We start from the raw sequence: 22,688 nt of genomic DNA, 5'->3' as shown, positions 1-22,688 counted from the left end.
TTCTTTGGAAGGAATGATGCTAAAGCTGAAACTCCAGTACTTTGGCCACCTCATGCGAAGAGTTGACTCATTGGAAAAGACTGATGCTGGGAGGGATTGGGGACAGGAGGAGAAGGGGACGACAGAGGATGAGATGGCTGGATGGCATCACCTACTCGATGGATATGAGTCTGAGTGAACTCCGGGAGTTGGTGATGGACATGGAGGCCTGGTGTGCTGTGATTCATGGGGTCGCAAAGAGTCGGACACGACTGAGCGACTGAATTGAACTGAACAGAATATGAAAAGGAAAACAACCAAATGCAATGTGGGGTCCTAGATAGGACTCTGGAACCCAAGAAGGATATCAGCAGAGATTGTTCTGTGCTAAGGTTAATGTCTCAGTCTCAATCATTGCACTGAGGTTATGGGAGTCATTAATGTCAGGGGATGTTTGGAAACTGGTACATGGAGACACTGTGTGTGTGTACTAAGTTGCTTCAGTCATATCTGACTCTTTATGACCCCATGAACTGCAGCCTGTCAGGCTCCTCCATCCATGGGATTCTCCAGGCAAGAATTCTGGAGTGGGCTGCGGTTTCCTTCTCCATGGACACACTGTACCATTTTGCAACCTCTTCTGTAAGCGTAAAATTCAATACAAAATATTTAAAAAGATGTTTACCTGTTCCTTATTCTCTTCACCTCTATTTATCTGGAAAGAGAGAGAGGGAAAGACACATCTTTCAAGCTCCTTTAGAGTCACAAAGGTAGGAACATCCAAGCCCAGCCCAAAGGAGACCTGGATGGCTGCCAATAGCTTCTGGGCTCAGAGGTGGATGACCAGTGGAGGGCGGGCTCTTGCTGAAATTCCAAGATATTCCATCTTGGATGTGTGTGTGCAAGTTGCTTCAGTCCTGTCTGACTCTGTGCAACCCTGTGGACTATAGCCCCCCAGGCTCCCGTCCATGGGATTCTCCAGGCAAGGATACTGGAATGGGTTGCTGTGCCCTCCTCCAGGGGATCTTCCTGACCCAGGGATGGAATGTGTCTTTTATGTCTCCTGCATTGGCAGGCAAGTTCTTTACCACTAGCCCGTAGTTCTTTACCACCTGGGAAGCCCATAGTTTGCTGAAATTTTTGTTCCCATAGACTTAACTATGTCCTGACACAGAACCTGGAGGACTAGTCTCATTGGTCAAACCCTTATCCCACTTGGGAGGGCCTTACTCTCCCGCTAATCTGCCTAACTACCCAATTATCCTTTCTGTATGCTGGGGCCCCACATGCCGGGGTAAGCATTTCAGAGGATTTATTCCCCCTTCCATGTCCTTACTCCAGCTCTGACCCAACTGGTGCTTAACAATTATTTCCATCACTTTAGATGGCAGTGGTGTGTTCCAAGTTGTGTGTGTATGAGTGTGTGCATGTGTATATGTGTGCATACACACACTCTAAAACATGTGATTTTTCCACTTACACTGTATAAATTTCACACCATCAAGCCATACTCAATATTTTTGTAGTATTAGTAGAGTTGAAATCTTGTCATTATCAATTGCAGGTAGCAAAAAATAAAGGACTTCCCACAAATCCCATCTATAAGCGTCTCATTCATTCAGTAGATATGTATTGGAAACTCGAGCATCACACACTGTGGAACAATAAGGAGTGACTCGCTTCCAGTCTTCCTTCTACAACACAGAGTAAGTGAACCTTCTTTGAAGGGCCTGAACCCCCTCCCATGACTCACTGGGTGGCCTCGCTTCTTCTCCATCCACGAGATGTGTATCCAGCCACAGACGTGCAGAAAGCAAAGGTTAGGATCAACGTGGCAGACACTGGAAAGGAATGGAAAAAGTCAGTCCATCAGAAATGGAAGTACCTAAAAGGAAAGGATCGCGGAGACCATCCTCTGCTCTCATTTCTAAGTGCCAAGGCCAGATTCTAACAAGAGCATTCAGTCTTACACAAAGGAGGCCTTTTTCACCAACTGTCAACCTATTCAGCAAATGGGTTATAACCACCACCTGCTATAACCAAACTAACACGGACGGAAAGCGTTAGTTGCTCAGTCAGGCTCAGCTCTTCATAACCCATGGACTGTAGCCTGCCAGGCTCCTCTGCCCATGGGATTCACCAGGCAAGAATACTGGAGTGGGTTGGCATTCGCTTCTCTAAGGGATCATCCTGACCCAGGGATCAAACTCCAGTTTCCTGCACTGCAGGCAGATTCTTACTGTCTGAGGCACTAGGGAAGCCCCTGGACTAACATAGACTGGATGTCTTCTAAACAACAGAAATGTCTCTCACAGTTTTGGAGGCTGGAAGTCTGGTGTCAGGGTGCTGACATGGTCAGGTTCTATATCTGCCGAGGGCCTCCTTCCTGATACATAAACAGCCATCTTCCTCATGTAACCTCACTTGGCAGAGGGTGTAGGGGAGATGTCTCAGGCCTCTCCTATCAGGCCACAAATCCCATTCATCAGGGCTCTGCCCTCATGACCTAATCACCTCCTAAAGGCCCCACCCCCTAATACCATCACCTTGGGGTTAGGATTGCAACATAAAAATTTTGAAACAATCAGACCATGGTATTGACCCGCCTCAGTCCCCATTTCCTCTTCTAATAGATTAGGTCCTGGGCGCTTCCTTACAGGTGGAAATGAAGAATAGGAAATGATTTGGGCCCAACCTGACATGAACCTGGCTGCTGAGGTTCCAGGCTGCTGTAGGGAAGTGGAGTAAGGAATACATCAGCCTTGGGAACAGACCCCAGGACCCAGAGAAAGTTTTCAGACCCTGTCTCTCTTTATGGATATAATGAGATAACCACAGTGTTTTTGAGATTACTGACCACAGTCCTGAGCCCCGGCTTCTCCTGGGGTCCACCCCACCCCAGCGGCAGGCTGCTGGGGAGGCTGTGCTGGAGAAGTACTAAGTCAGCAGTGCTCAGAGCAGCTGCTTTTCATTTAGTCCCTTAAATGTCTCTCAGCGTGAGTGAGAGGAGCCAGCTATCTTGTTGCCCGACACGTCAGGAGAGGAGGCCGGCCCACATCTGCTCAGCCCTTATTTTTAATTGCTTAATAATAGTGAGTGGGCTTCCCTCTTCCCCCCACCAGGCAAAGCAGCGTGGGGGGCTTTGACATTCAGGGCCTGGCGTGTGGGCAGCAAACGCAGATGAGGCTGGGAAAATGTCAGCCTCCTACAGCTTCTCTCCCAATTAATCACAGTACCATATGACAGGGCATACCTCCGAGGAGGAACACTGGGCTGGCAGTGGGGAGAGCTCACTCCAGCCCCAGCCTGGCTACCAAATTAGCCCTGTGACGTAGCTTGAGCAGCTCACCCTCTGGGAGCCTCGAGTTTCCACTCATTTGAAACTTTTTATTTAAAAGGAATGAGGATTGGAGGAAAGGATCTTTAAGGCAAAGGTCTCACAGGCGAGTGATTAAGAGCTTGTGATTCAGACCACCTGGGTCACTTCCGGCTTCCACCACCTGTTGATGGTGGGATTCCAAGTCAGAGATCTGAGTTATCTGGGTCACAAGTCCTCCAACTATTGATACAGAGGTGAGCATCACAACAGGACCAGGCAGCAAGATGGCTGGAAGGACTTAAAATGAAGCATAGCATGAGGTGTGCACGTCATAAAAGTTGGTTGCTATTATTGTTTCAATTCTAGTCAACTAAGTCAAGTTCCAAGGGAGCTTCAACTAAGTCAAGTCAACTAAGTAAAGTTCCAAGGGAAGTATTTTCAAAGATGAATAACACATGGAATTTGCCCCCAGATACTCAGCCTCATGGGGAAGACAAGCATATGCATAAAACATCAAGATGGAGGAGGTAGGCTGCCTGTAACAGAAAAGGTAGCACCATGTGCCGAGGATGGGCTGACCTGCGCTGGGGGCTCAAGCAGCATGGCTGAGCCAGTTAAGTGGGCTCAACACACTTAACCCACACAGCTATCCGAATGACGTTGTTCCCATCAACCTCAGAGGGACGCAATCTCAGAGGAGTTATAAAATTTGTCTGAGATCACACCGCTTCTAAGTGTCTAAGATGGGGGTTCAAAGTCAAGCCTTAGGTCATTTCCCTTCAACTCTGCACCACTGGGGAACTGGTGGGAACTGGCAGATGCTTCACACAGAAGTAGCATTAGAGAAGACTAAGCCCCCACATTCGTTATTACAGAAAGGCAGGATTTCTGGGACATGTCCCAAGAATGTTTCTTAGCTATAAAGGTAAGTTCTTTTTAACTTCTCTGAGCCCCAGTTTCTTCACTTTCTGAATAACAATAGTGCCTACCACAGAGCTCATGGGAGGAATTAAGTGAGTTTACACATGCAAAGCTCTTAATAGTTCTGTCACATGGAAAGCACTTGTGTGTGTTAGTCACTTAGTCGTGTCCGACTCTTTGCAACCCCATGGACTGTAGCTCACCAGGTTCCTCTGTCATTGGAATTCTCAAGAGAAGAATACTGGAGTGGGTTGCCATTCCCTTCTCCAGGGGATCTTCCCAACCCAGGGATCAAACCTGGGTTTCCTGCATTGCAGGCAGATTCTTTACCGTCTTTACCCCAGGGAAGCCATTGTGTCATCATCATTGTCATCATCTGTCCTCGGTGCCCCTTGAGCTGACAGGACCACCCTTGATAAGAAGGGAACCTCTGTTTTCACAAGGGCTCTCTCAAGACCCTTTCCTAGCAGGTGCCTAAAGTGGGTAATCAGTCACTTGTTCCTGAGGTTAAGAATCTGTCCTATGCCTGGGGTCTTCCTGTAAACAGAAAAGCCACCAAGAACGACTCACACATGCAATTCATGCTCTGAGAAAGCAGTCCATGGCTTAGGAAGGATGGGTGACTAGGAAACTGAGGCAGGGGCTGACAACAGAAGGGCTGCTACAGATGGGGACCACCAGAAATTAGAAGGGGTAGAGCTAACCGCCGTCTCCTTCCCAACCCCAAGGGCTCCCTTTCTAATCTGCTAGGAGGCTGCACCCCCTCCCCACCCCCAGCCTCTGGCACGGATGGTATACGAGCTGGCCCTCATTAGCATGCACTGCCAGAGCGCAGGGGGTGAGTAATGGCTCCCCCAGAACAGAGGCGTGTTTGATGTCGGCTTGTCAGCCCCACCATCCTTCACAGAGACCTGGGGCCAAGATTCACATCCTCTGTCAGAGGCTCATCTAACACCCTGAGCTGGCCTCCATGGGGGTCCAATTTGTATACCTTCTCCCTGAGAACAGCAGGCAATTTCTCAGGGGCTGGACATAGGGAAACTGCAGCAATGCTCGATTTTCCCATGGGACTATCTTAGGGGCTGCAGTCAGGATAAAGAAGATGGAGAAAGGAGGGAAAGACCTGGAAGAAGTGCATGAACCACAGCGTTTAACCCTTAGAGCACCCGCCCTCCCTCCCCCAGCCACATCTCAGGTTTTCCAGGGAATGTCACTTGGAATAATTGTATATTATTCAGTTATCAATTCAAGACACGAGTCTGTTACAACAAGCAGTTGTTCACCAAGAGAAAAGGATGCCAAAATCTGATTCCTAAGAGAAGGAACATCCTCAGATCAAGATGAAGCAGTCTCGCGATTTTAGTTGGAAGCCTTATTTTGCCTCTCTATTCTGTCCCTCACTTGGGTTGCCATGTCTTTAATTTGTTAAGTCCCTCTGATGTGCTGGGCAGAGGGCTGGGGGTCGGGAGACACGTACAGCTGACTGCGGCCAAGTCTCTGCTCTAGGAGCTCTGTGACTGGAGCCTGCAACTCTAAGCCTGCCAAGGACACAGACTAGGTCTGGGAGTGGCTCACTCTGCCCTGTAGCTTCACAGTGCCTGGCACACAGTATAGCCTCAATGGCACTTTCCAATACTCAATTTTAGTAGCATCTTTCCCACAAAAAATCACATAGGAGTCAACAGGAACGAAGTCTTATATTTTTTTTCTCTCATCTAATTCATTCCAAGGGAAGAGCATTTTCCTCATTTACCGGTAAGATTCAACAGTGAAGATGCTACAAAAATTGACACCACACCACGCATTCTGTGTGAAACTGATGGAAAGAATTCTGGGCTGGAGGCCACAAATTAATGCTGGCTTTGCCCAGAGGACCTGTGAAGGTCCCTATGGTAACTGGGAACCCCCTGGACCACTCTGAGCCTGTTGCATGTAGGGCCGGCTCTTCTGCCTGATCTATAAGACTATGAGGCAGAGGGGGCTCAAAGATGCTTTAAAATGGTGGCTCTCAGCTGGGGTCTACAAGGTTCTGCTCTTAAAACCTAAAGCTGAGGAATCAAAATGATGACCCGAGACATGGGGATTTGGTCACACAAGGTATTAAAGAAACCCAAATTTCCAACATTGAAAAATTAAGAGATTTTACATTTTAAACTGGATTTCCAGCTGCTCTTGAAAATAGGAATTCTGACAACACCAGACCAGAAGCTCAGCATGAAAGCCGTCTTTTGCAGCTGAAGAATGGCTCCGGCCTTTAGACTGGGCCTGTGCTCTGCAGGGCATCCCAGTTCACACTGCAATCAGCTTTCCTGTTTTAAGCCAACCAGCCCTCTCCTCTCCAGACCCTGCAGCCATCTGAATGGTTAATAAGCCTGAGCAGATTCACTTGTGGCTTATGACCGCACGTGCCCAACACCATCTAGGAATTCACACTTACAGGCACAAGTGGACTCCCAAGAATCCAGAGGAAAGGGGATTCAGAATGTTGGGGGAGGGGGATGGTGAAGGAAAGGTGGGAGACATGTGTGGTCCTACTTGGGGCCCATGTGTAACCGTTCTGGCCAGACTGGGGGCCTGTGCAGGGGAGCTAGTGGGATGCAAGGCTGGAAATGGCAAGTCGAGCCAGTACTGTTGGAACAAAGAACCTGAATGCCAAGTACTATTATTCTCCGCCTTTCATGCCAAGAACTCCAGATACAACACAGAGTTTAGGGACTAAGGCTGCCAAGCTCGCCCTGCACACACTTCCACCCCCACCTTCATGACGAGAGTCGAGGTAGGAGTCTCGGCCTCGGGAAACACATGGCCAAGTACAAAGTTTTGAAAACCACCCTCCGCCTTCACAGACTCCGCACTCTAGGCTTCCTCTGTCAGCCACAAGCATCTCACCCAGACCCAGCAGCAGCAGTGGGCCAACTTCTAGGTTGAATCCTGCAAAGCACCTCGGGGGAAAGAGAGAAGAGAAAAAACCTCCTTTCAGCTTCATTAGAGCTCTTGCTTAACTGAGCTAAAAATAAAACTAATTGCTTTTGCTATTCTAAAGTGAAAAATCAGTTTTTAAAGGATCAAGATTCTCTCCCTGACTGGAGAAATCATTGAATTAGGACTAGATGGGCTGCCAATGAATTATGAATGTAGTAATCAAGTCTTCTTGGAAGGCCAAAGTCTTGGTTACAAATGGGCACTAAAATTAGAAATATGCTGAAGCTGCCTAAAGCAGACACCCTTTTGTCATTTTTTTTTTAAGAGAGAAGAGACACAAGCTGTTCCTCCTCAGGTATCTGGCTTGTTCTCAAGCAATACCTCGTTCTCACCTTTGAAGGAAACATCTACACAGAAGAGTATAGGAACGCCATCCCCACCCCACCCCCAAAAGCCCCCCCCCCATCTCCCCTAATGGTAGTTGTGAAAATGCTTCCCGTTCTCATCATTCATGCATGATCTGGAATCCCACAAATTAAAAGCATTTTAGGACAGTGAGCAGACTCTTCAAATCCAAGAGTGTAGGGATCAGTCGTCCACATCTTAGTGGGTTAACACTGATGCAGTCTTTCATCAGAATAGTTGAGCCGACAGGATTGAGAGACGGGGGAAACAGGGTGTGTGTGTCTGGAGGAAAGTGAGAAGAGAAGGACTGCACTCAAGGGTGGGGTTCAAGGGAGGACGACGGTGACTAGGGCGGCCTTCTACCTCCCAGCCCTCAACCAGGAAGGAGAAGAGGTCCCCACAGAAAGCTCAGAGGACGAGAAAAGCCAACCTGGAGCCAATAACAACAATAAGAGCAGCATTGCCTCAAGAAAGTATGGCACCTGAGAAGGTGCTACCTTACCTCATTTTGTTGAGGATGGATCCATTTTAAGCAAAAAAACGTGGCTGGGAGGCATTATCTTTCCTCAAACCCTTGCCCTTTGGCGTGGCCTCTGGAGACAGGGTCAGTTCTAACCACAAGGCTCCCTGAACTGGAGCTGCTTCCAAGAGCTTACTGGTCCCAGCCCTGGAGTGGTGAGCTAGGGGAGGGAGGTCAGGGCTCTGCTTCTCCTGGAGCTCAGGACTGAAAGTGAGCCCAGCTCCTCAATCTCTCGCCACTTGCTGAGCAGGAACATGCGGGCTTAACCAGTGGTTCTCATTAGATTGCACATTAGATTCACCTGGGAGATGTTTCAATGTTGATACCCAGGTCTTATCCCAGACCAGTTAAATGTAGTATCTAGGAGTGGCTCCAGGCATCTCTACTTGTTACAGCTTTCTCATGATTCTGTTACTAATATGCAATCTCGGCTGAGAACCAGATTTGTTTTTGTAATCGTTTTTTTAAATTGAAGTATAGTTAATTTACAATGTTGTGTTAGTTTCTGGTATACAGCAAAGCAGTTCAGATATAGAGAGACATGTATATTCTTTCTCAGATTCTTTCCCATTATGGGTTATTATAAGATACTGAATATAGTTCCCTGGGCTATACAGTAGGTCCTTGCTATCTGTTTTATATATATTAATGTGTCCATGTTAATTCCAAACTTGTGCCTATGTTAATTCCAGACTCCTAATTTATCTCTCTCCCCTCCTTCATCCCCTTTGTTAACAGTAAGTGTGTTTTCTGTCAGTGAGCCTACTTCTGTTTTGCAAATAAGTTCATTTGTATCACTTTTTTCTATCCCACTTAGACATGGAATCATATATTTGTCTTTCTCTGTCTAGCTTACTTAGTATAATAATTTCTAAGTCATACAAGCTGCTGCAAATGACATTCTTTCTTTCTTTTCTGTGAGGCTGAATAATATTCTATTGTATATATACCACATCTTTCTTATTCATTCCTGTGTTGATGGTTGCTTCCATGTCTTGGTTATTGCAAATAGAGCTGCTATGAACACTGGGGTGCATGTATCTTTTTGAATTAGAGTTTTGTCGAGGTATATGCCAAGGAGTGGAATTGCTGGATCGTGTGGTAACTCTATTTTTAGTTTTTAAAGGAAAATCTATACTGTTTTCCATGGAGATTGCACCAATTTACATTCCCACCAACAGTGTAAGAAGGGAGAACCATTGACTTCATCATTCCCATCCATCACCTCTTCTCCATCTTCCTGCCCCTCTTCTCACTTCCCAAACCCAGACTGTAGGGCTTCTCTAGCATGAGAGCCTCTGAAGGTAGCAAAGTCTTCATCTCCCAGAGTGGGCTGGATTCTGGAGCATCTCTATGTAGCACTCAGCTTCCCCACACATCCCAAATCTTTCCATTAGAAGACACCTTTAAGGGACATCTTAGCTAGGGTAGCAGGTAGGTTTCATCCTCCAGCCAGCTCTGTTGGGCCAGAAGTGAATCTTTAGGGCACTATATTGAGAAAATCCTTCTCAAGAGGACATTCCCAAGTTCAGTGGGAAAGAATACCATCTTTAACTTCAATATCAGCTAAGGATGCAGGAGAGGAAAATGAGGGTACAGAAGCCTTAGTATCTGTCAAGCCTAAAAAAGTTCCTTTTCTGGATTATAGGTAAAAAGAAACCCAGAGAAAGGAAGCCCCCATTAAAAAATGCCCCCATTAACCACTTCAATACATCAACAAGTTCACTTAAAAGGTACTGTCTGTGTCTAACACTATAGAACCTTCCTGCTCAAATCAGGGTCCATTGACCATTGGGTTCAGCATCTGACAAGCTGGGAGCTTGTTAGAAATGCAGAATCCTGGGATCCACACAAGACTAACTGGATTCAAATCTGCATTTTAACAAGTTCTCTGGGGCTTCAGCTTCACAATGAATTTTTTAAAGTACTGGTAGGGAGTAGAGAAGATGGGAATAACAGTGGGCTCTGCCCCAGTCGAGATGAGGAATGCCAAAAAATAAGTCGAAAAAAGAACAATGCTAAGTCTTGTAAGAGAACAAAAAAGTGCTGCTGAGCCCACAGAAGGGAGAGATCTACATAACCACAAAAGCACAGAAGGTTTCAGACAGAAGAGAGGCTTTGGGCTGAGCGACACAAGATGGATGGAGTTTGGATAGGCAGCTAGGGTCCTATCACCCTTGGGCAGCTCTCCCCTCACTTTCTTTTGAAACTTTTTATTTCATATCGGAGTATAGTTGATTAATGGTGTTGCATTAGTTTCAGGCATATAGCAAAGTAAATCAGTTATCCATGTACATGTATCTCTTCTTCAAATTCTTTTCCCATTCAGGTTGTTACCTAACACTGAGCAGAGTTCCCCGTGCTATATAGTAGCTCACCATGGGGAACCCTGTCCTCTCACCCTCTCCTTTTCCAAATCTCCAGATGTAGATCAACTGTTTCTGGTGGGAGCCTTCTCCTCTCAACAGACTTGGAAGCTTCTTGAAGCCAGAGATGGATCTTTCCCCTGCCCCATCTCCTGCATACATTCACACAGGACCAGGCTCATAAGGAACACTCCAACACTTAAAAATATATATATATTTGACTGAATGAAAAAGGAAGGACTGAAGCCAGGTCTGTAACAACACAGACCCCAGCTCCATAATGGAGGTCCATAACCACCTCCCCAGATTGACCCAGTGAGACTAGGCTGGTACCCCAAATTATCAGACTCAGTTCAGTTCAGTTGCTCAGTCGTGTCCGACTCTTTGCAACCCCATGAATCGCAGCACGCAGGCCTCCCTGTCCATCACCAACTCCCGGAGTTCACTCAGACTCACGTCCATCGAGTCAGTGATGCCATCCAACCATCTCATCCTCAGTCATCACCTTCTCCTCCTGCCCCCAATCCCTCCCAGCATCAGAGTCTTTTCCAATGAGTCAACTCTTCGCATGAGGTGTCCAAAGTATTGGAGCTTCAGCTTTAGCATCATTCCTTCCAAAGAAATCCCAGGGTTGATCTCCTTCAGAATGGACTGGTTGGATCTCCTTGCAGTCCAAGGGACTCTCAAGAGTCTTCTCCAACACCACAGTTCAAAGGCATCAATCCTTCAGTGCTCAGCCTTCTTCACAGTCCAACTCTCACATCCATACGTGACCACAGGAAAAACCATAGCCTTGACTAGACGGATCTTAGTCGGCAAAGTAATGTCTCTGCTTTTGAATATACTATCTAGGTTAGTCATAACTTTTCTTCCAAGGAGTAAGCATCTTTTAATTTCATGGCTGCAGTCACCATCGGCAGTGATTTTGGAGCCCAAAAAAATAAAGTCTGACACTGTTTCCACTGTTTCCCCATCTATTTCCCATGAAGTGATGGGACCGGATGCCATGATCTTCGTTTTCTGAATGTTGAGTTTTAAGCCAACTTTTTCACTCTTCTCTTTCACTGTCATCAAGAGGCGTTTTAGCTCCTCTTCACTTTCTGCCATAAGGGTGGTGTCATCTGCATATCTGAGGTTATTGATATTTCTCCTGGCAATCTTGATTCCAGCTTGTGTTTCTTCCAGTCCAGCATTTCTCATGATGTACTCTGCATAGAAGTTAAATAAGCAGGGTGACAATATACAGCCTTGATGTACTCCTTTTCCTATTAGGAACCAGTCTGTTGTTCCATGTCCAGTTCTAACTGTTGTTTCCCGACCTGCATACAGATTTCTCAAGAGGCAGGTTAGGTGGTCTGGTATTCCCATCTCTTTCAGAATTTTCCACAGTTGATTGTGATCCACAGAGTCAAAGGCTTTGGCATAGTCAATAAAGCAGAAATAGATGTTTTTCTGGAACTCTCTTGCTTTTTTGATGATCCAGCGGATGTTGGCAATTTGATCTCTGGTTCCTCTGCCTTTTCTAAAACCAGCTTGAACATCTGGAAGTTCACGGTTCATGTATTGCTGAAGCCTGGCTTGGAGAATTGTGAGCATTACTTTACTAGCGTGTGAGATGAGTGCAATTGTGCGATAGTTTGAGCATTCTTTGGCGTTGCCTTTCTTTGGGATTGGAGTGAAAACTGACGTTTTCCAGTCCTGTGGCCACTGCTGAGTTTTCCGAATTTGCTGGCATGTTGAGTGCAGCGCTTTCACAGCATCATCTTTCAGGATTTGAAACAGCTCAACTGGAATTCCATCACCTCCACTAGCTTTGTTCGTAGTGATGCTTTCTAAGGCCCACTTGACTTCACATTCCAAGATGTCTGGCTCTAGATGAGTGATCACATCATCATGATTATCTGGGTCGTGAAGATCTTTTCTGTACAGTTCTTCTGTGTATTCTTGCCACCTCTTCTTAATATCTTCTGCTTCTGTTAGGTCCATACCATTTCTGTCCTTTATCGAGCCCATCTTTGCATGAAATGTTCCCTTGGTATCTCCAATTTTCTTGAAGAGATCTCTAGTCCTTCCCATTCTGTTGTTTTCCTCTATTTCTTTGCATTGATTGCTGAAGAAGGCTTTCTTATCTCTTCTTGCTATTCTTTGAACTCTGCATTCAGATGCTTTTATCTTTCCTTTTCTCCTTTGCTTTTCGCCTCTCTTCTTTTCACAGCTATTTGTAAGGCCTCCCCAGACAGCCATTTTGCTTTTTTGCATTTCTTTTCCATGGGGATGGTCTTGATCCCTGTCTCCTGTACAATGTCACGAACCTCATTCCATAGTTCATCAGGCACTCAATCTATCAGATCCAGGCCCTTAAATCTATTTCTCACTTCCACTGTATAATCATAAGGGATTGATTTAGGTCATACCTGAATGGTCTAACGGTTTTCCCTATTTTCTTCTATTTGAGTCTGAATTTGGTAATTAGGAGTTCATGATCTGAGCCACAGTCAGCTCCTGGTCTTGTTTTTGTTGACTGTATAGAGCTTCTCCATCTTTGGCTGCACAGAATACAATCAGTCTGATTTCGGTGTTGACCATCAGGTGATGTCCATGTGTAGAGTCTTCTCTTATGTTGTTGGAAGAGGGTGTTTGCTATGACCAGTGCATTTTCTTGGCAAAACTCTATTAGTCTTTGCCATGCTTCATTCTGCATTCCAAGGCCAAATTTGCCTGTTATTCCAGGTGTTTCCTGACTTCCTACTTTTGCATTCCAGTCCCCTATAATGAAAAGGACATCTTTTTGGGGTGTTAGTTCTAAAAGGTCTTGTAGGTCTTCATAGAACCATTCAACTTCAGCTTCTTCAGTATTACTGGTTGGGGCATAGACTTGGATAACTGTGATATTGAATGGTTTGCCTTGGAGACAAACAGAGATCATTCTGTCGTTTTTGAGATTGCATCCAAGTACTGCATTTTGGACTCTTTTGTTGACCATGATGGCTACTCCATTTCTTCTGAGGGATTCCTGCCTGCAGTAGTAGATATAATGGTCATCTGAGTTAAATTCACCCATTCCAGTCCATTTTAGTTCGCTGATTCCTAGAATGTCGACGTTCACCCTTGCCATCTCTTGTTTGACCACTTTCAATTTGCCTTGATTTATGGACCTGACATTCCAGGTTCCTATGCAATATTGCTCTTTACAGCATCGGATCATGCTTCTATCACCAGTCACATCCACAACTGGGTATTGTTTTTGCTCTGGCTCCATCCCTTCATTCTTTCTGGAGTTATTTCTCCACTGATCTTCAGTAGCATATTGGGCACCTAATGACCTGGTGTGGGGAGAAGGTAATGGCACCCCACTCCAGTACTCTTGCCTGGAAAATCCCATGGATGGAGGAGCCTGGTAGGCTGCCGTCCATGGGGTCGCTAAGAGTCGGACACGACTGAGCGACTTCACTTTCACTTTTCACTTTTCACTTTCGTGCATTGGAGAAGGAAATGGCAGCCCACTCCAGTGTTCTTGCCTGGAGAATCCCAGGGACGGGGGAGCCTGGTGGGCTGCCGTCTATGGGGTCGCACAGAGTTGGACACGACTGAAGCGACTTAGCAGCAGCAGCAGCAGCAATGACCTAGGGAGTTCCTCTTTCAGTATCCTATCATTTTGCCTTTTCATACTGTTCACGGGGTTCTCAAGGCAAGAATACTGAAGTGGCTTGCCATTCCCTTCTCCAGTGGACCACATTCTGTCAGATCTCTCCTCCATGACCCCCCCCCCCCCCCCGTCTTGGGTTTCCCCACAGGCATGGCTTGGTTTCATTGAATTAGACAAGGCTGAGGTCCTAGTGTGATTAGATTGACTGGTTTTCTGTGAGTATGGTTTCAGTGTGTCTGCCCTCTGATGCCCTCTTGCAACACCTACCATCTTACTTTGGTTTCTCTTACCTTGGGCGTGGGGTATCTCTTCACGGCTGCTCCAGCAAATCGCAGCCTCTGCTCCTTACCTTGGACGAAGGGTATCTCCTTACCACTGCTGTTCCTGACCTTCAACGTGGGATAGCTCCTCTAGGCCCTCCTGTGCCTGCTCAGCCAGCACTCCTCAGGTTGACTAGGACTTTAGAAAACTTACTGTAGAAACAAAACCCTCCCCAGGTCTGGTTTGGCTGTGAATAAGTTGGGGCCCCTTAATTCTGGAAGAAAATTCTATGGTCCCAACATTCAATGCTGAACCACAGAGGGAGAGAAGCAGAAAATAAAGCTTAAAGACATGGGGTGGGACCCCTGCCTGAAGCTTTATGGAGCAGGGCTAACACTCTGCAGGGTTGGTTTCCATAGTCAAGATGTTCCCTCTCATATAGCACCCTCCAAAGGCCCTGGCCAGCCAATCTACAGACCCTATCCACCTCCAGCCCATCCAACAAAGTTAATATACTCTGCAGAGAGTAAAGAGATGTGCAGTATAAAGTGTTATATCATCCTGTATGAAGAGAAGGCCTCAAACAGAGCTTTAGAGTCATGGATATTTTCCATATATTTATTATTTCACAGTCCTGCTTTTGTAAACTCTACAAAAAATAAAAAATAGAGAATGCAGGCTCTGGGGTGATACTACCTGTGTTTAGATCCTAACTCTGGCACTTTTCAGCTATTTAACTAAATAACTAAAGTAAGCTATTTAACTTCTCTATACCGCAAGATCCTTATCAATAAAAGGGAGATAGTAATAATAACGCCTATACCACAAGGGTGTCTTGGGATTAAAAGAGCTAATGCATAAGTGAGTTCTTGGTGAAAAAGTGAAAGTGTCAATTGCTCAGTCATGTCCAGCTACTGGAGACCCCCATAGACTGTAGCCCACCAGGCTCCTCTGTCCATGGAATTCTCCAGACAAAAATACTGGAATGGGTTGCCATTCCCTTCTCCAGGGGATCTTTTGACCCAGGGATTGAACCTGGGTCTCCTGCATTGCAGGCACCATCTAAGCCACCAGTACACACTACATATTCAATAAAAGTTAGTGATTAGTATCTGCTTTTGGCTCCTGCCCTGCCCCTTCCTTCTAGATGCATCTCATTAGGCATGTCTCCCCTGTGCCCAATCTATGAACGCGACCCCTGCATGCCGAGTTTGTCCCACGGACACCATCTAGGCCTGGCCTAAGGTAGCACCTCATGTTTCAAAGAAAGCAATACCCTCTGACACTTCTTTACACCAATTATTCCCTTAGGGTTCAGTTCAGTTCAATTCAGTTGCTCAGTCGTGTCTGACTCTTTGTGACCCCATGGACCTCGGCAAGCCAGGCTTCCCTGTCCATCACTAACTCCTGGATTTACTCAAACTCATGTCCATTGAGTCAGTGATGCCATCCAACCACCTCATCCTCTGTCATTCCCTTCTCCTCCCACCTTCAATCTTTCCCAGCATCAGGGTCTTTTCAAATGAATCAGTTCTTTGCATCAGGTAGTCACAGTATTGGAGTTTCAGCTTCAACATCAGTCCTTTCAATGAATATTCAGGATTGATCTCCTTTAGGATAGACTGGTTGGATCTCCTTGCAATCCAAGGAACTTTCAAGAGTCTTCTCCAACACCACAGTTCAAAAGCATCCATTCTTCAGTACTCAGCTTTCTTTATAGTCCAACTTTCACATCCATTCATGACTACTGGAAAAACCACAGCTTTAACTGGATGGACCTTTGTTGGCAAAGTAATGTCTCTGCTTTTTAATATGTTGTCTAGGTTGGTCATAGCTTTTCTTCCAAGGAGCAAGTGTCATTTAATTTCATGGCTGCAGTCATCATCTGCAGTGATTCTGGAGCCCCGCAAAATAAAGTCTGTCATTGTTTCCACTGTTTCCCCATCTATTTCCCATGAAGTGATGGGACCAGATGCCATGATCTTTGTTTTCTAAATATTGAGTTTTAAGCCAACCTTTTCACTCTCCTCTTTCACTTTCATCAAGAAGCTCTTTAGTTCTTCTTTGCTTTCTGCCATAAGGGTGGTGTCATCTGCATATCTGAGGTTATTGATATTTCTCCCAGCAATCTTGATTCCAGCTTGTGCTTCATCCAGCCCAACGTTTCTCATGATGTTCTCTGCATATAAGTTGCAGGCTGACAATATGCAGCCTTGACATACTCCTTTCCCAATTTGGAACCAGTCCCTTGTTCCATGTCCAGTTCTAACTGTTGCTTCCTGACCTGCATACAGATTTCTCAAGAGGCAGGTTAGGTGATCTGGTATTCCCATCTCTTTAAGAATTTTCCCACAGTTTGTTGTGATCCATACAGTCAAATGCTTTGGCATAGTCAATAAAGAAGAAATAGATGCTTTTCTGGAACTCTCTTGCTTTTTTGATGATCCAGCAGATGTTGGCAATTTGATCTCTGGTTCCTCTGCCTTTTCTAAAACCAGCTTGAACATCTGGATTCATGGTTCACACATTGTTGAAGCCTGGCTCGGGGAATTTTGAGCATTACTTTACTAGCATGTGCAGTTATGTGGTAGTTTGAGCATTCTTTGGCATTGCCTTTCTTTGGGATTGAAATGAAAACTGACCTTTTCCAGTCCTGTGGCCACTGGTGAGTCTGTGGACTGTTAGGGTATATTCTCAATAAACTTGAAAGTATTTGATAATCTAATTTAATCTATAAAGAAAGAATGAATTTTAAAATCAGAATAAAATATACTGGATAACTAATAAGGACCTACTGTATAGCACAGGGAATTCTTCTCAATGCTCTGTGTAATGACCTATAAAGGAAAAGGATCTAAAAAGAGAGTGATCTATGTATATGTATAACTGACTTACTTTGCTATACAGCAAAAACTAATGCAACATTGTAAATCAATTATATTCAGATAAAATTTTTTTTAAAAAAATCAGAAAGACCTCAGTTTGAATTCCAGTTACTCCACTTACTTTCAAATATGAATCCTTGGACAAGTTTCTTAAACTGCATGACATTCAGTCTCCCCACTTAAAATGGGTTATAGCTTTTACCTCCTAGGAATATTATTAAGATTAAGTGAACCACTGAGCATCAAGTACATGGAACACAATAGACAGTCAATGGAAGCCAATTGTATAATGACTTTTCAGTTTTCTTTTAAGGATTTTCAATCTCCTCCAAGCAAAAGTCAGCATGTTTTGCTACCGTGACTTTCAAATCATTTTAAGGAGCAAAATACTCCCATTAAAATAAATCAAACAGATAAAATTGGTCCCATCACCCCCTTCCCTCCGGAAGAGTCTTCAGAGACACTCTCTCTGAACCCTTAGAAAACTACTTGCGTAAGATGAATTGGAAGTCTTAAATTCTAATATCTGTTATGCCACTAACTCCCAGGAAGACCTTGGACAAGTTACTTCTGCTCTCAGAGCCTCAGCTCTCTCCCTATTAAAATGGAGAGCTTAGGTATGTGATCACTAAAGACCCTCTCATTTCTTTAAAATTCAAGGAAGATTCTGGTTACTGGATCTGCTGATTGGTTTTCCTGTCTTCTCCCCACACCTACCTCAGTCTGTTATGCTGAGTAACTGTTTGTTGGCACTCTCTGAGACAGCTGTAGCCCCATCACTAGGGTACAACTGGCTTTATTAAAGGAAGCAATATAATCATGTGTTGCCTTGCTCCACACCTGGGCACTTGCACGTGGCAGAATATCACAGGCAACTATCAAAGGAAGAATTAGTCAAGGGTCCTGGGAGGGAGGCTATGGCTTTGGCTAGATGGTGAACGAAGCAAAAAGGGCATGCTTACCTTAGTCCAAAGACTGAACTATCTTTCAAAATGGAAAGTCAGGAGCTGAGTTCCATGGGACTTTAAAGACCATGTTGTTTCTCTTCAAAATATCCTTAACCTCCCAACTATCTATTATAAAAGAAGATGAACATTTACAAATTACCTGGAGACTTTCATTAGTGTCTGGAGAATATATTACCTAGAAGGCAAGTTGTCCAATGTTGAGTGAATGGCAAGAAGTTGAGCATGAGAAGGCAAATTCTTACAGGGATGGCAGACAAGGGGGAAGAAAGTAGTAGAGGGCCTGGCCCAAAACTTAATGAGTTCAAGTCAAGCGTAGATCTGGGCAAGATGAGTGCCAGAATAAAGCCAAAGATCTTATCACTTCCTCAAAGTCTGTCTGTCCAGATCTGCACGCAAAGCAGAATGAGGCTTAATGAGAGGTTGAAAATAAGGCTGTAATTGTGAAAATACAGATAAATCATGGTGTGTAAAAAGAGTCCTGAAACACTTTCAGGTCTTGCCTTTAACATATACAAAACAGAGTATACCTCTCAAAAGTGATAGTAGAATCAAGTGGAAAAAAATCATATATACGTATATTAGAGTCCTATGAAACAATGATTGCTGTTGTTTTTCGCTCACTCACATCTGGCTCTTTGCAACCCCATAGACGGCAGCATGCTAGGCTCCTCTGTCCTTCACTATCTCCCAGAGTTTGCTCAAATTCATGTTCATTGAGTCAGTGATGTTATCTAACCATCTCATCCTCTGCTGCTCCCGTCTCCTTTTGCCTTCTATCTTTCCCAGCATCAGGGTCTTTTCCAATGAGTTGGCTCTTTGCATCAGGCGGCCAAAGTATTAGAGCTTCAGCTTCAGCTTTAGTCCTTCCAATGAGTATCCAGGGTTGATTTCCTTTAGGATTGACTGGTTTGATCTCTCTGCAGTTTAAGGGACTCTCAAGAGTCTTCTCCAGCACCAAAATTTGAAAGCGTCAATTCTTTGGCACTCAGCCTTCTTTATGGTTCAACTCTCACATCTGTACATGACTACTGGAAAAACCATAGCTTTGACTATATGGACCTTTATTGAAACAGTTATATGTTCAACAAACATAAGATGCTATTTATTAAGGTATTGGACCCAAGCAGTGCTTGTGATCAGCATCAGGGACAGATGACAGCTGAGTTAACTGCCTTTCAGATCTTTCTCAAGCTCCTAGGCACATCCAGGATTGGCCTTACCCTTGAAATAAATCTTAAGATTCATTTGTCAGGATAGACCCAAACTGCCTAAAATGCTTACTCAACATATGAGTCATGCAATATATATGCAACATTTCCTCATAAATGAGTAGCTCAGCAGGTGAGCTTACCTAATGGATGACAGAGTTAATTCCTCAGTGCCCCCTTGAAGCTGAGGCAGGAGCCTTGGAACACATCAACAGAAGATGACCTAGAGCAGAGGTCAGCAAAATTCTGTGAGGGTCGGATAGTAAATATTCTAAGCTTTTCAGGCTGTACAATTTCTGTTGCAACTGCTCAGCTCTGTCGTGGTAATGCAAAGGTAACGCTCAGTTGCTCAGTCACATCTGACTCTTTTTGACCCCATGGACTGTAGCCCACCAGATTCCTCTAACGGGATTCTCCAGGCAAGGATACTGGAGTGGGTTACCATTTCCTTCACCAGGGGATCTTCCCAACCCAGGGATCAAACCCACATTTCTTGCCTTGGTAGGCAGATTTTTTTTACCACTGAGCCACCTGGAAAGCCCATAATGCAAAAGCATCCATAGTCAATTTCTAAACAAACGAGTGTGACCATGTTCTAATAAAATTTTATTTACAAGAAAAGATGATGGGATGGATTTTTCCCATAGGCTGTGGTTTACTGACCTCTGATCTAGAGAGCCAGTCTGAATCATTTTAGGCAGGACTGGGTAATGCTTTACCATTATGCACCCAACTTTGTTGGATATAAGGGATATTTGAGACATGTGAATCATCCTTTCACTATCCTGAACCTCAACTTTGGCCCTTATTTCAGATAACCCTTTGGGAGACCTTGAGTAGTCCTAGCTAGAGAATGTGGAAAAGATCAAGAGAAAGCAAAAGGAAAAGAAAACAGTTGAACAGTTATGAAAAGTTAATAGAGAACTATGGACATATGGGGTCTTAGAGCTGGCCTTGCAAGAGACATAACACTTCAATTGATGGACATATTTCCATAGAAAACAGCAAGATGGGACCACTGAGAACTGAATGAGAGAGGGAAACCATGACTGCGGTAGAAGCAGCTTGAATCAAATACAAGGAGAGGCTCGACATCAATCAGGCATTTACTTTAAGCTAGGACCAGCCCTGGGAGTTTTGCAAATGAGATCGTGTTTAGTCCTCATCATTCCTCTCCAGTAGAATATTACTTGTACTAAAACATGAGAGGTCTCGGGGCAGAGAAACGATGTCAGTTGCCCTGGGAGCTGCAGCTGATGAGTGTGGACACCAAGATGACAACCAAGAATAATTCAAGATCAGAGCCCACACTTGCCCTTCCCCCACTTCCCATTTGCCTTAGATTCCAAAGCCTGGGTCACTTAGGGGGATCAAGGGCTGGTTCCTGTGAGGCTCCGAGTGCAGAGGGTGGACCCTTTCCTCTTCATCATCTTCCCATTTCAACCGGGCCATCCTCGCCAGTCTTGGCTCTCTCCAGAGCCTTCTATGCAGCTACCCAAATGGGGGATGACTGAGAACCACTCTCCCCTCCTGAAGACCTTATGTGCAGGTAATTCCGTGACCTTCGTTAAGTCCCCTGGAGAGGGCAAGGCTCAGCAAAAGCGGACACAAAAAGGGGAATGGACCTGGGGGCAGAGGAGACTGTCTGAGGCCCTGGGGGCTCCCAGACTTATTCCCCACTGCCCTCCCTGCTCAAAGAGGGCCTGAATGACAGTTGCAAATTTCATATGAAATCCATCCCTCAGTGCTGCCAAGTGTAGGGCGGGTGGGGGGAATGTTTTAAAGTCAAGCTATGATACGCCTGCAATAAAAGTTTACCAGCTTTCATATAGGCTCCCAATAATGAGGGGAGATATTTCAGCAGCTCGGAGAGTGCCAGGAGAGGAAAAGCAATTCCCAGCACCACTTCTTCAAGGTGAGAATCTGCCTCCCATATGGTTCATAACTGGGAGTTTCTCCCATTTAAAGGGGATAGTATCAAGTTGTGTGTCTCTTTCCTCCTCACTGGGGTTTGTAATGATTCCTCAAATCTTTTGAATGAAGAGTCTTAAAGCACTAAGTTTGCCCTGGAGATGAACAGTGAATAGTTATACCCCAAACCTTGGAAGAGTCCAAAGTTATAACAACAGAGAGGTAACAGGATGAGGGATTACAGAGTGTTCAAGGAGTTCAGAGCTGGGGGCAGGGTTCTGATGGGAAACTTGTGTCCTCAAGTTGTGAGCTCTGGGAAATGAATGGAGGCCAGATCAAAACGTGGCTGCCCTAGACAAGCACCTTAGGGGAGCCATGTCCCCATAAGGGGGCCAGAAACTTAAGAGAAAGTATAGAGAAGTGTCTCCCGGGGTGCCTGGGGGAGGGACCCAACTGGGGAGCCAGAGAGAATGCTTGGCCACCTGGAAGCACAGGAGACGCCTTCAGAGATTCGGGAGAGGGGAGAGAAAGGAGGCGATGGCCAAGATAAGGGAATAGCACTTGAGGGAGGCAGGCACAAAGGCAAACGACCCTGGTGTGGGACCAGAAGGAAGGGAGCCTGCTCTTCCCAGCTGCCCTCCTGCTCTGCCCAGAGAGTAGGGCCTCCTTCTCCCTCTGCAGGAAGCTTATGGCAACCTAAACCAAGAAGCCCTTGGGGTCTGACACAGAACCGCAGAGCCCCATGCTGTTCACTGGCTAACAGGCATCACGTCAAATCTTATTAACAGAAACATGCCCTATTTCAAACTCATGATCGTGCAGACACAGACAAGACTCGAACTGACATGCGAGATTTCAATAAAAAGAGTGTGTTCCACAAATCAAGAATGTGAAAGAATTCTGGGCTAGAGGGATAATTAACCTATTTGGAGAAAAGCAACCAGATTTCAAGAATCTGGAATGGTACGAGCGCCTCTCTCTGTATCTCTTATGCACGATAGCCGTCTCCTTACTTCAGAGGGCCAGCAGACTCTCTGCCATATAACACTTCTGTCAGCCACTAATCGGTGGTGGTGGCGGTGGTGTTTAGTTGCTAAGTTGTACCCAGCTCTTTCATGACCCCATGGACTGTAGCCCCAGGTTCTTCTGTCCAAGGGATTTTCCAGGTGAGAATACTGGAGTAGGTTGTCATTTCCCTCTCCAAGGCGTCTTTCTGACCCAGGGATTGAATTTGCGTCTCTTGCACTGGCAGGTGGATTCCTTACCACTGAGTCACCAGGGAAGGCCCAATTGGTGTTGCCACCTGTGCTTAAAATAGTGCTAGTGACTGTCTCCCTCTTTAAAGGCCAGCTCACATCACCCCTCTCCTGCTCCCAC

The sequence above is a fragment of the Ovis canadensis genome, chromosome 22 (assembly GCF_042477335.2).
Source record: "Ovis canadensis isolate MfBH-ARS-UI-01 breed Bighorn chromosome 22, ARS-UI_OviCan_v2, whole genome shotgun sequence".
NCBI lineage: Eukaryota > Metazoa > Chordata > Mammalia > Artiodactyla > Bovidae > Ovis > Ovis canadensis.
This window is presented reverse-complemented; position numbering follows the sequence as displayed.